We start from the raw sequence: 12,052 nt of genomic DNA on the forward strand, positions 1-12,052 counted from the left end.
GAAAGCAACACGTGTCAGAGCGATCTTCTTGAACCTGCTGTTTGTTTCATGTCTTCAGCTTAAAATACTTCTCATGCCGAAGTAGCACATTTGGGGGTTGTATGTTCTGAAAGAGCCCCCAGGGGCAGAAGCTTTCTTTTCTGTAGGACTATACCAGATCTGTCACTCAGAGAAGAGTGGGTGAAATTGAAGTGGCATCGATTTCTAATCCCCAAGACTCTGGATCCCTCGCAGGATCCAAGGACCCAGTGTCTTGGGGATTACAAAATGCTAGCTTGCTCCTGACTTCTGCTCTGTTAGCTTTCTTATGCAGCCCAGGATAGTGCCCCCCACAGTGGCCTGGACTCCCCTACATCCTTATCCGTCTAGCAGATTGCCTCACAGACATGCCCGCAGGTCAATCTGACCAACTGAAGGTTGTTTTTCAGTTGAAGGTCCCTCTTCCCAGGACACTCTTGGTTGAATCAAGTTGATAATAAAACCTAACCAGGACATTTTAGAAACAGATTCACAGTAACTATTAAACTACTAAACTCACAATATTTCAAATTTCCCAAACATTTTAGACGGATTAGCTAAAGCAGAATTCTTCTCAAGTCAGGGCTGAATTTATAGTCATTTGCTAACAGTTTGGGTACACATCCAGATACTGAGAGGCAGACAGGCTCTGGCAGCTGGCTAGGGAATCCTTCTGCAAACCAAGCAGTTTCCATCATCTTGTTTTCAACAAAAGGAAGGCAGGTATATCCACTAATGACCATTAAAAATTAATGCTAGACCTTCATATCGTCTGGGGCGTTTATCTTAAAGGAGCACAAAGAACTGGCTGGCATCACCATAGAAAGATTTTTCCCATTCCTGCTGACTTATTTATGTGGAAAAGATTGTTCCAGGCCAGCATTGGCCAAACCAAGAGTAAAAAACAAGAATAGCATTAATGCCAAACATTGTCTCATTCTAGACCAGAAAACATCGTTCGTATATGTGTGTGTGTGTGCGTGTGTGTGCATTAAAGAAGGCTCCTTCAGTCATTGAGAGTTTCTGACAAATTATTTTACAAATGTTTTCATAAGTTTTGTCATTTTGATCAATTGAGTATTAACTAATGAGAAAATTTCACAGTTAAAGACATATGGTCACAGAAAATGTTTTAATGTTAATACATATTTTATTGTAGAATTGTGTAGTAAGGTAATCAGACTTTCAAATATAAAAACCAATCACAGACAAATAAAATTCTGTGGGGAACTAAATGGACAACCAAAGAGAAAAGGGGCGAGGGCTGTGGCAAGACCCTAAGCTCATTTTTCTTTACTGAGGGTCGGGGAGGGAGGAATAGGAAGGGGTAGAGGGAAAGAGAGAAAAATTTTATTATAAGAAGGCAAGATAGTGTAGTGTTAAAATAGCAGTCAGTTTTCAATTGCTATGCTTTTGCTTTATGTGGAAATACTTTTTACAAGAAGTGGTCATCGCGTTTTACAGCTGAGCAGTACTCCATTGTGTAAATGTACCATTTTCCTCATCCATTCTTCGGCTGAGGGGCATCTACATTGTTTCCAGGTAATTATTCCGAGAGGTAACCAGAGCCAGAAAGACAAACATGGTGTGTACTCACTCATAGGCAGTTATTAGGAGTAAAGCCCAGGATAATCAACCTAAAATCACAGACACAGAGAGGCTAGATAGCAAGGAAGGCCCAAAGAGGGATTCACGGATTTCCCTGGGAAGGGGAAATAGAAGAGATCTCCTGGGCTAACTGGGAGGGGTGTGGTTGGGGGATGGTGGGGTGGGAACTAGAGGAAGCAGGTTTGGTGGGCTGGGTGCAGGAGGCTGGGTGGAGACAGGATGGAGGGGAGAATAGCAAAAGAGACTTCTTGATGGGGGGGTCCATTTCAGGGTTAGGGAGTTTCCTAGGGAAACTCCCAGGAACCCACAAGGATGACCCCAACTAAGATTCCTAGTAATGGTGGAGAGGGTGCTTGAACTGGCCGTCTACTGCAAGCAGATTGATGACTTTTCCTATTGCCATCCAAAGTACTCTATCCAATGACGGATGGAGGCAGAGGCAGAGATTCACAGCCAAGCCCTGGGCTGAGGAGCTCCAGGGATCCTGTTGATGACAGAGAGGAAAGACTGTATCAGCGGGGGTTAAGGGCGTCACAAGGGAACCCACAGAAACAAATAACCTGCGCTCCTGGGAGCTCACAGACTCCACGGACAGCTAAGGAGGCTGCATGGAACTGACCTAGGCACATGTATGACCGTTGTGTAGCGTGTTCTACACTTGGTTCCACAGCTAGAAGTGAGATCAGGGCCTGTCCCTTACACTTGAACTAGTGCATGGGAACCTATTCAGCATACTGGGTTGCCTCTCCCAACCTTAATACAAAGGGAGGAGCTTAGTACATACTCATCTTGATATGCCATGCTTTGTTGACACCTATGGGGGGGGCCTACCCCTTTCTATACAGAAACAGAGGAGGAGTGAATGGGGCAGATAGAGGGGAAGGAACAGAAGAAGACAAAGGAGGGGAAACTGTGACCAGGATTAAAATAAATGAAAAAATTTATTGGATAAAAAATTCATTAGACTATGACTGTTGTTTTTTTACCGTGAAATATGATTCCACATGGAGCGACCAGTGTCCCTGCAACTTTTGGAATATCCTGTGGTAGAAGCAGAAATTTTTTTCTTTTTATTTATTCTTCTCTTGTACAATACATTCTGACTGCTCATTTGCATGCGGGTTCTCTTCCAATAGGAGGTGTCAGAAGATAAAATACAATGTAAATATACTGGACAGCGAGTGAACCTAGGAGACAGGTGACCCAGCCTAATAAAGAGGTTGCGGCTTCAAGTTACAAAAGACAATTTCATTAGTCAGAGACAGAAAAAAAATCTTTTAAAACACAAGAACTGTATATTTCACAGCTATAAAGGTGATTAAAGTACAAAAAGATTTAAAAAAGCATTTTAAGTATATTCATAGCATGGGAAAATAGTTGAATGTCATATCTGAATCAATTGTTCTCAGGTCACTGAAATAGGAAATTAAAAAAATTATAGGCCAATTTCTGGCTTTCTGGAGTCTGACTCACTCAGGTACCTGTACAAATCTGAAACAAAAGGCCGACCATGGTTCTGCTGCTCCAGTGAGAAGCTGACTGTGCTTGTGGTCCTCTCTCTGTGTTGCTTTCCTTCCAGATGCAGGCAGCATAGTAGCCATTGGTTTACTATGAGAAATGGGCTTGTGGAAATGTATGGGTGGAGGGGTTGTAGGAGAGGATAGAGTTTATGCCCTGATGTCAGCTGATTTAAAGGCTCGAGATGTCTCTTCCTGTCACCATAAAACCTGCATGTCTAACATGATGCTGCAATGTCTGTGTTTGTGTCTCCTTGGGAGAAGAGAGATCTAGGTGTAGAGACAAGAGTGTTGAAATACAATACCTACACAGGAAGTCTGATTCACTGCATGAATGTTACAATATTCAGTATATAACATGGTCAAAATCTCCCATTAAATAGTTCCTAAAATTTTACAATTATAATTTGTAAACTGAAAATAAAAACTCACCATTTGTACTATCCTTCTTGCTCTCTTATCTTTTTCCTTCTCTTTCCCGAAAATTCATGGGATTTTTTTCTCTTACTGATACATATTTTTAGAAAAATGCATAAATTTATGACACCATTTGGCTGTGCCCGTTCAGTGATGCTTGCATGTATAGATGTCAGGTCTGAGTACTAGATACTGGATAACCAGGTGGAGGACTCATCTCTAGGGACATCTAGTTCTCTATCAGCAATCCTCAGTTGCCTATAGCTCTCTCTGTCAGGTTGTATCCCCATGAGGTTTCCTCCACCCACAAAAGCATGTCCAATGGGACTGTCCATCTTTCTGCTTCATTTAGGCTCCCATATTTTGTGGTTTCCTGGGTGTAGATACCATGTGCTTTCTAGGAGACACCCTCAACCGTGTCTATGACAATATGGAACTCATCAAAAAAGCTACAACTTGTGCTTTCAAAGACCATGATGGGCAAGTCCAGAGATGCAACAGGTCAGCCTCCAGGGCCTCTAATGGAAGGAGCAGAGCACATTTTACTGTTCCTCTGACAGGAACTGTACCTGACTGTGCTGTGGCACCATGCAGAGGATGTCAGTGGGAGTCCATTCATCCTCACGTGGAGTCTCACTGGAGGACAATTTCCAGATGCTGGTGTCCTGTGATCCGCACTGAACCTCAGTTACTCCTCTGCCTCCCACACCTTCCTCAGCAACTTGAATCAGATTTTGGCACCAGATGGAGTTGGGAGCAGCCCCTCCAAATTAGAAATTTCATCCCAGTGATTTTTATTGCTAGGTGAAGGATCTGGCCTACTTGGCCCCTTTCACTAAATTTTTGGTTTTTAAAGCAATTCCTGCAAATGACAAAGACACAAACCATGGATGGATGTTCACTGATCTTCAGGAAAAGGGAAAGGCCAAATAGAAATTTCAAGGTGAACCATAATAGTACATATACATATTTATTCAAAACTATATACAAAATGTAGGAATGACATTCACAGTAAGACTGTTTACTACAAGGCCTTAGACCTATAAGGGATCTATAGTCATCAGGTTATAAATCTGGCTTCTTCTATGAGGGCTCCTTTGAAGAAACATAGGAAGATATGTCTAGTCTTTGAATAGCCACCAAATAGGAAGAACTTCAGGGTTTTCCATTACACATGTTTATTAAAGTTATATCTGTATTCCTGGATCATGTCATCTTAAACCAATGGATTATTTGATGTTTCTAATCAGGTCAGGCTGAGGGACAAAGTCAGCAATGAGAAGGTAGGAAAACTGATATATCAGGAAATGAAGATTGGGACCGCAGTCTGGAAGTTTGTGAGGCTGATGTCACATACCACAACACCAACTCTGGTAATTCTATTTTTCTCTGACTGTGTTGTTGGCCAACACAAACATGATCACTTGTCCTGGATCTCTTGTAGACAATGGGGTACAAGATGGCTTCTGGGTGCAGCCCACACACCCATCGTGTCAAAATTGTCCAGATTATGTCTCTGGGGTCTATCATACATGATGAAGGCCATGTTTTGTACTCCTGAGTCCTCTCCATGGTGAGAATATCTCTTGGATTTGAGGAAGAGACTACAAACTTGACACAGGTACCTTGGTGGAAAGTGAGCCACAGCCCACATTGCTAGCCATTTGAAGTCTGTCATCAACTCAGGAAGCCTTATTTCTGAATTTCATATGTTTGGTGAATAGAGTCTAGACTCAGATAAAAATCAATTAAAGTCATGGTAGGGCTATGTGCCTTGTAATCACTCTTGATATTGAGTTATGACCATATTTTTATCACTAAGGAAAGAGGGTCCTTCTCAAATTAGAGTCATGGTTTCTAGTCTTGGCTCTCTTACTGTCAGAAAATATTAGGTCTTGTAAAGAAAGGGAGTGGCCCATACACCATAAATTTGACATTGACTTGACTTACTGGTAATCAGGGAGGTTGCAGGCCAACATTGATGTCAGGTAATTGTCTTTGAACTTATCTTAATCTTCAGACAATGAACTCAAGGTGTTATAGTGTGAAGAAACAGTACATGTCAAAATCAAACCAAAGATCAAACTGTTCTTCTTGACATGGACACAGAGGATTTCCTGGGTGCAGCCCACTCACCCTCCATTCCAAGCTGTGTCCCTGTCGTTTGACATTCACGTGCGGTCCAGATAATTTCGAAGCCACGATGCTGCCTTGGCACATTTGTGAGAAGTTTGCCTGTTTGGGAAAATTACGAATATAACCCGCAAACTTCACAGAACGGAACCAGAAGGAGCTGTCAGACGATCTCCTTATTGATCAGAGTTCATGGTCTATGATCTGATGTCTCTCACTGGTGGAGATTCGAATCGTCCTGGTGAACATGGCATGGCCTGGGTCACAGATGAGGCTGCGGTGTGGTCAAAAAAGTTGGCATGAAGATGACGCCTGGCTTGAGACCAGGTCTCCTGGTTATTGGGGCGTCCATTTCCAACTCAGGCTGTTGCGTGAGTTACATTTGAGATCTGTTCATTCCTAAAGATCTCAGTTTAAGATCCCTTTTAGTTCAAGGTAAGGTTATGCATGCCTCAGGCAGTGGCAGGCACAGTATGACTCTCTTTTTTGTATGCTATGTCTGTATTGATATATCATTTCCGTGAGCCCATGGCACATTACGGCGGTGGTTCATACATGCTTACACGGGCTGAGGGTGTGGTCTGCATCGCATGAAGTCCATGGGTGTGATCCGCACACCTTTCGTTGAGCACATCAGCTTCCAGTATGCTCAGAAAGGGAGCAGTGTAGCCGAGGCCCAGATTCTGGATGGACGAGCTGGGATGTGTCCACATCGATGACTGAGCTGGTTGTAAAATCGCTGAAAATCAGGTCTAGGCCCAGTGTGCCTCGTGGGACACGGGCTAAACAAAGGGTAGATTCGCTTCAGTCTGGGCCTTGGCACTCTTCTTTATGTCCAGGGCTGACCGGGGAGAATGGATCTGGGCCAGTGTTCCTAGGACTCTGTTTGGTCTATGCCTAGGATGCTTTTTGGGTCCTAGACCTCTTCAGAGACAAGTGTAGATCCAGTCCAACTTTTCTTCTTTATTCAGACCAAGGTCTTCTTAAGCTTAGTGAATTTCCCAGTCCAAAAACCGTTTTATGGCTCTGGGTGTCCTCATGTTTTTGAACAGGTAATGGGTCACAAGTTTATTTATAAAGGCCAAGTTCTTCAGTTTGAAAGGCTCAATCCAACATCCTTTTTTCTTATGGGCTCAAGTTTCTTTATGGATAGAGGTGGGTCAGGCCCTCATCTATTCTTCTCAGGGCAAAAGCATCTTCAGTTTAAGGGAATTACACAGGCCCACATCTCTCATTCCTAGGGCCTAGGGCCTTCATGATAAGGATTAGCCCCAGGACATTACCTCTTCTTAATTGGGCCCAGTCCTCTTCAGGGTACAGTTTACGCCCAGGCCCGTATCTCTTCTTTTTTGAGCCTAGACATCTTCAGGGTAAGCATTAGGCCCAGGCCCACAACTCTAGTTCATTGGGCCCAGGCCTCTTCAAGGTAAGATTTTAGCCAAGACCTATATCCCTTCTTATTTGGGCCCAGGCCTCTTCAAGGTAAGATTTTAGCCAAGACCTATATCCCTTCTTATTTGGGCCCAGGCCTCTTGAGGAAAAAGGTAAGGCTCAGGACCCCAACTCTTCTTCTTTGGGCCCAGGCCTTTGCAGGTTAAGCATTAGGTCTAGGTACATTTCTCTTCTTCATTGGGCCCAGGATCTTAAGGAAATGTGTTAGACCCAGACCCACATGATTTCTTGCTTGGGCTCCGGCCTCTTCAGGGTAAAGATAAGGCCAATCCCAAATTTCTTCTTCACTGGGTCCAGGCCACTTCTGGGTAAAGATTAGGCCCAGGCCCACATCTCTTCTTCTTCGGGCCCAGCCCTCTTCAGGATAAAGATTAGGCCCAGATCCCCTTTTTCTTTCCTTGGGTCAAGGAAAGAAACTTCTCTTCAGGAAGGGGTTTGGTTCAGGCCCAAATCAATTCTTCATTGGGTCTGGGCCTCCTCAAGAAAAGGATTAGGCCCAGACCCCCATTATTTTTTCTTTGGGCCCAGGCCTCTTCAGAATAAGGATTAGGCCCAGGTCCACATCTCTTCTTCATTGGGCCCAGGACTCTTCAAGGAAAGGATTAGGCCCAGGCTTCTTTCAGGACAGTGTTTGGCCCAGGCCCATATCACTTCTTCTTTGGGCCCAGGCCTCTTTAGGGAAAGGGTTAGGCCCAGGTCCTCATCTCCTTTTCATTGGACCCAGGCCTCTCCAGTGTAGGGATTAGGCCCAGGTACACTTCTCTTTTTCCTTGGGCCCAGGCCACTTTCAGGACAGGGTCTGGCCCAGGTCCCCATCTTTTCTTCATTGGGCCTAGGCCTCTTTTTAAGGAAAGGATTGGGCCCAGGCCCACACTCTTTTTCATTGGGCCCAGGGCTCTTCAGTGTAGGAATTAGGCCCAGGCCCACATCTCTTCTTTATTGAGTCCAGGCCTCTTCAGGGTAAAGATTAGGCCCAGGCCCACATTTTTTCTTCATTGGGCCCAGGCCTCTTCAGGATAAGAATGAAGCCCAGGCCCACATCACTTGTTCATTGGGCCCAGGCCTCTTTCAGGACAGGGTTTGGCCCAGGCCCATAGCCCTTCTTCTTTGGGCCGAGGCCTCTTCAGGAAAAGGGTTAGACCCAGGCTCACATTTTTGCTTCTTTGGGTCCAGGCCTCTTCAGGGTAAGGATTCGGCCCAGGCCCACATCTCTTCTTTGGGCCCAGGCCTCTTCAGGGTAAGGATTAGGTCTAGGCCCACATTTCTTCTTCATTGGGCCCAGGCCTCTTCAAGATAAGAATTAGGCCCAGGCCCACATCTCTTCTTCATTGGGCCCAGGCCTCTTCAGGGAAAGGACTAGGCCCAGGCTCCCATCTCTTCTTCTTTGGGCCCAGGCCTCTTCAGGATAAGTAATAGGCCCAGGCCGACTTCTCTTCTTCATTGGGCCCAGGCCTCTTCAAGGAAAGGATTAGGCCCAGGCCCACATCACTTCTTCATTGAGCCCAGGCCTCTTTAAGGACAGGTTTTGGCCCAGGCCCATATCCCTTCTTTGGGCCCAGGCGTCTTCAAGGGAAAGGGTTAGGCCCAGGCCCCCATCTTTTCTTCATCGGACCAGGCCTATTCAAGGAAAGGATTAGGCCCAGGCCCATATCACTTCTTCGTTGGGCCCAGACCTCTTCAGGGAAAGGGTTGGGCCCAGGCCCACATCTCTTCTTCACTGGGCCCAGGCCTCTACTGTGTAGGGATTAGTCCCAGGCCCTCATCTTTCTTTATTGGGCCCAGGCCTCTTCAGGGAAAGGGTTAGTCCCAGGCCCACATCTCTTCTTCACTGGGCCCAGGCCTCTTAAGTTAAGGATTAGGCCCAGGCCCACATCTCTTCTTCTTTGGGCCCAGGCCTCTTCAAGGTAAGGTTTATGCCCAAGTCCCCATCTCTTCTTCATTATGCCCAGGCCTCTTCCGGGTAAGAATTATGCTCAGGCCCACATCTCTTCTTCATTGGGCCCAGGGCTCTTAATATATGGATTAGGCCCAGACTCACATCTCTTCTTCATTGAGCCCAGGATTCTTCAAGGAAAGAATTAGGCCCAGGTCCACATAATTCCTTCTTTGGGCCCAGGCCTCTCCAGGAGAAAGGTTAGGCCCAGCCCCCATCTCTTCTTTATTGGGCCCAGACCTCTTCAGTGTAAGGATTAGGCCCAGGCTCACATCTTTTCTTCATTTGCCCAGGACTCTTCAGGGAACAGGTTAGGCCTAGGCTCACATCTCTTCTTTGGGCCTAGGCCTTTTCAGAGTTAGGATAAGGCCCAGGCCCTTATTTCTTCTTTGTTTTGCTCAGACCTCTTCCAGGTAATCATTAGGCCCAGGCCCCCATCCCTTTTTCATTGGACCCACGCCTCTTAAGTGTGTGGATTAGGGCAGGCCACATGTCTTTCTTGGGCCCAGGCCTCTTTGATATGTTAGGCCCAGGCCTACATCACCTCTTCATTGGGTTAGGCCTTTGAGGGTTATTGTTAGGCCTGGACCCGTATCTCTTCTTCTTTAGGTACAAACCTCTTCATGGTAAGTGTTATTCCCAGGCCCACATCTCTTTTTCATTGGTCCTAGGCCTCTTTAGGGAAATGGTAAAGCCCAGGCCCACATCTCTTCTTCATTGGGCCCAGGCCTCTTCAAGGTAAGCGTTAGACCCAGACCTATATCACCTCTTTTTGGGCCCAGACCTATATTGGGTAAGATTTAAGACCAGGCCCACATCTCTCCTTTATTCAGGTCCATGTTTTTCATGGCAAGCAGTAGGTCCAAGCCCTCTCATCTTTTCATTCACCCAGTGTCTTTAGAGGGTAATTCTTTGGTCCAGCCCCATTTCTCTTCTTCTTTGAAAACTTTTTTATTGGCAAGTGAATGTTCTTTGCCTACTTATCTTCTCCATTCTGTCAAGGCCTTTTAAGGGAAAATAATGGGACTAGATCAGCATCTATTTGTAGGGACTGGGGCCATTTATTCTTACCTAATGTCTCAGGCTTACTTTTTTTTTTATTTTCCTGTGTGCCCCTGAAGAACATGGATAATCTTAGGGCCACCCCTCTTCTTCCTTGGGCCTGGGATTTTTCGGGTTCAGCAACTGACGTAGGAAAGTGATGTGCTGTAAAAGATGAACACTTTTACATTAGTGTTCATATCAGCTCAGCTTTTCTGAAAAAGAGAAAGAGAAACATCACAACAATAGACTTGTCGTCCTGAGAAAATATGGAATGGAATTCTAGAAAAAAAACTATAATGGTTAACTCAGCTTTTTGCTGTTTGCTGGTGGCATACTGAAGCTTCTTTTAGAAAGATTTTCCTGACTCAGCAGCAGCAGAAAGAAACCTGTGCCGTTTTAAAATGCCAGCTTTCCGACTCTTTCAGGCAGGAGGTCCAGCTACAGAGCATTTGAGTTGAGAGTGTGAGCAGAATGCCTTGACTAACTTGATGGCAACATGGACTCACTGTGTGCCTCGAAGTGGGGCAATGTAGGCAGGCCAGAGGCACAAGCAGCTCAGAGGTACAAGAGGCTCCTCTATTACTGGACTGGGTGGGGCCAGCATGCACTACTGTATTTGATCCAGCAATGGTTCAGCTTAAATTTTTAAGAATCATTTAGTGTTTTCAGAAGTACTTCTGGACAGTAAAGGATTACAGATACACACTAGAACAGATTCAGACATAAAAGACCTATAAATGGGTCATAGTGTTGCATAAATGTACATAGGCTTAGGAGAGAGAAAATATAGATAGTTGGAAAAGAAGTAAATTGTTTTAAGAAGAAGTCTTTAAAGAGACAGAGTATAGACAGTCATAGATTAAAAACAGTAAAGAAAAATAAGTCATGTAAAAATGGAAAATTCGCAGAGTCTGGATTATGTATATTATTGTTTTCTTTGAAGTTTTTGACTATGAAGGAGCCAAGTACAGAGAGGCATTTCATTCTATGGGCTGCTAAGCTAAACCAGTATGTATATTATAAAAGTATCTTGACTTTTAGAATTTGGGTCTCAGTATATGGTGTTTTGGAAAAGAGGTTTTTCTTTTGTTTCCACAGAGATGAGAACCTGTGAAATACTTCCAGACAAACATAATTTGATAGACCGTGGCCCCTGAAAGGTCACTGTGAACACCCTCAAAAAATTACTTTACCTAACTGCTGACTGAGATGAACCTATCACACAGGATACACCATGAAAGACGTGATTAACAGTGCTCCCAAACAGCAGGAAGAGGTATGGACAGAACTATGCCCATATTTCCAAATATTGTTTATAATTGTTTGTTTACATTTAAGGGGGTATATACTATAGAGATGAATAATTTACATTGGAATGGATCTTGGTTTATGGACATAAATTTAAGGTCAATCTTGTTATATGTATATTTCTACTATTGATTAAGGTGTTGTGATTGTGTAGTTCATTTTAAAAATGTAATGTGAAATTAAGAAATGTATGTTAATAGATAATCATCTATAATAATCAAGGTTTTAGTCATGTTAGTTAGATTTTCTCAATGTATAGAGATATATTTCACTTAAATATTCTTCAAATCTTTCAGAGACCTTCAGAATGTGGCATTTAAAATGTTTAGGAACTTAAGACAAACAAGCGAGTTCTCCCTCCTACAGTTTTCTGGTATCTCCTTGACTTGTGTTCAGGAAAACATGTAGAAACACAGACATCTATTCCCCACCATGCCGATGATACAAATTATACATTATACAAATAGAAAGACGAACTCTGTAGTGAGGAGAGACAGAAAACTGTGGCACACACCTGTTTTTTGGCCTGGTACCTTCAGGAAGGCCCTAAAGCTCCTTTTCTGAGCATATCTTGGGGACAAGGTCACATCCAGTCCTCCTCCTCCTCTAGAGGACTTCACAA

The sequence above is a fragment of the Myodes glareolus genome, chromosome 6, assembly GCF_982192425.1.
Source record: "Myodes glareolus chromosome 6, mMyoGla1.1, whole genome shotgun sequence".
NCBI lineage: Eukaryota > Metazoa > Chordata > Mammalia > Rodentia > Cricetidae > Myodes > Myodes glareolus.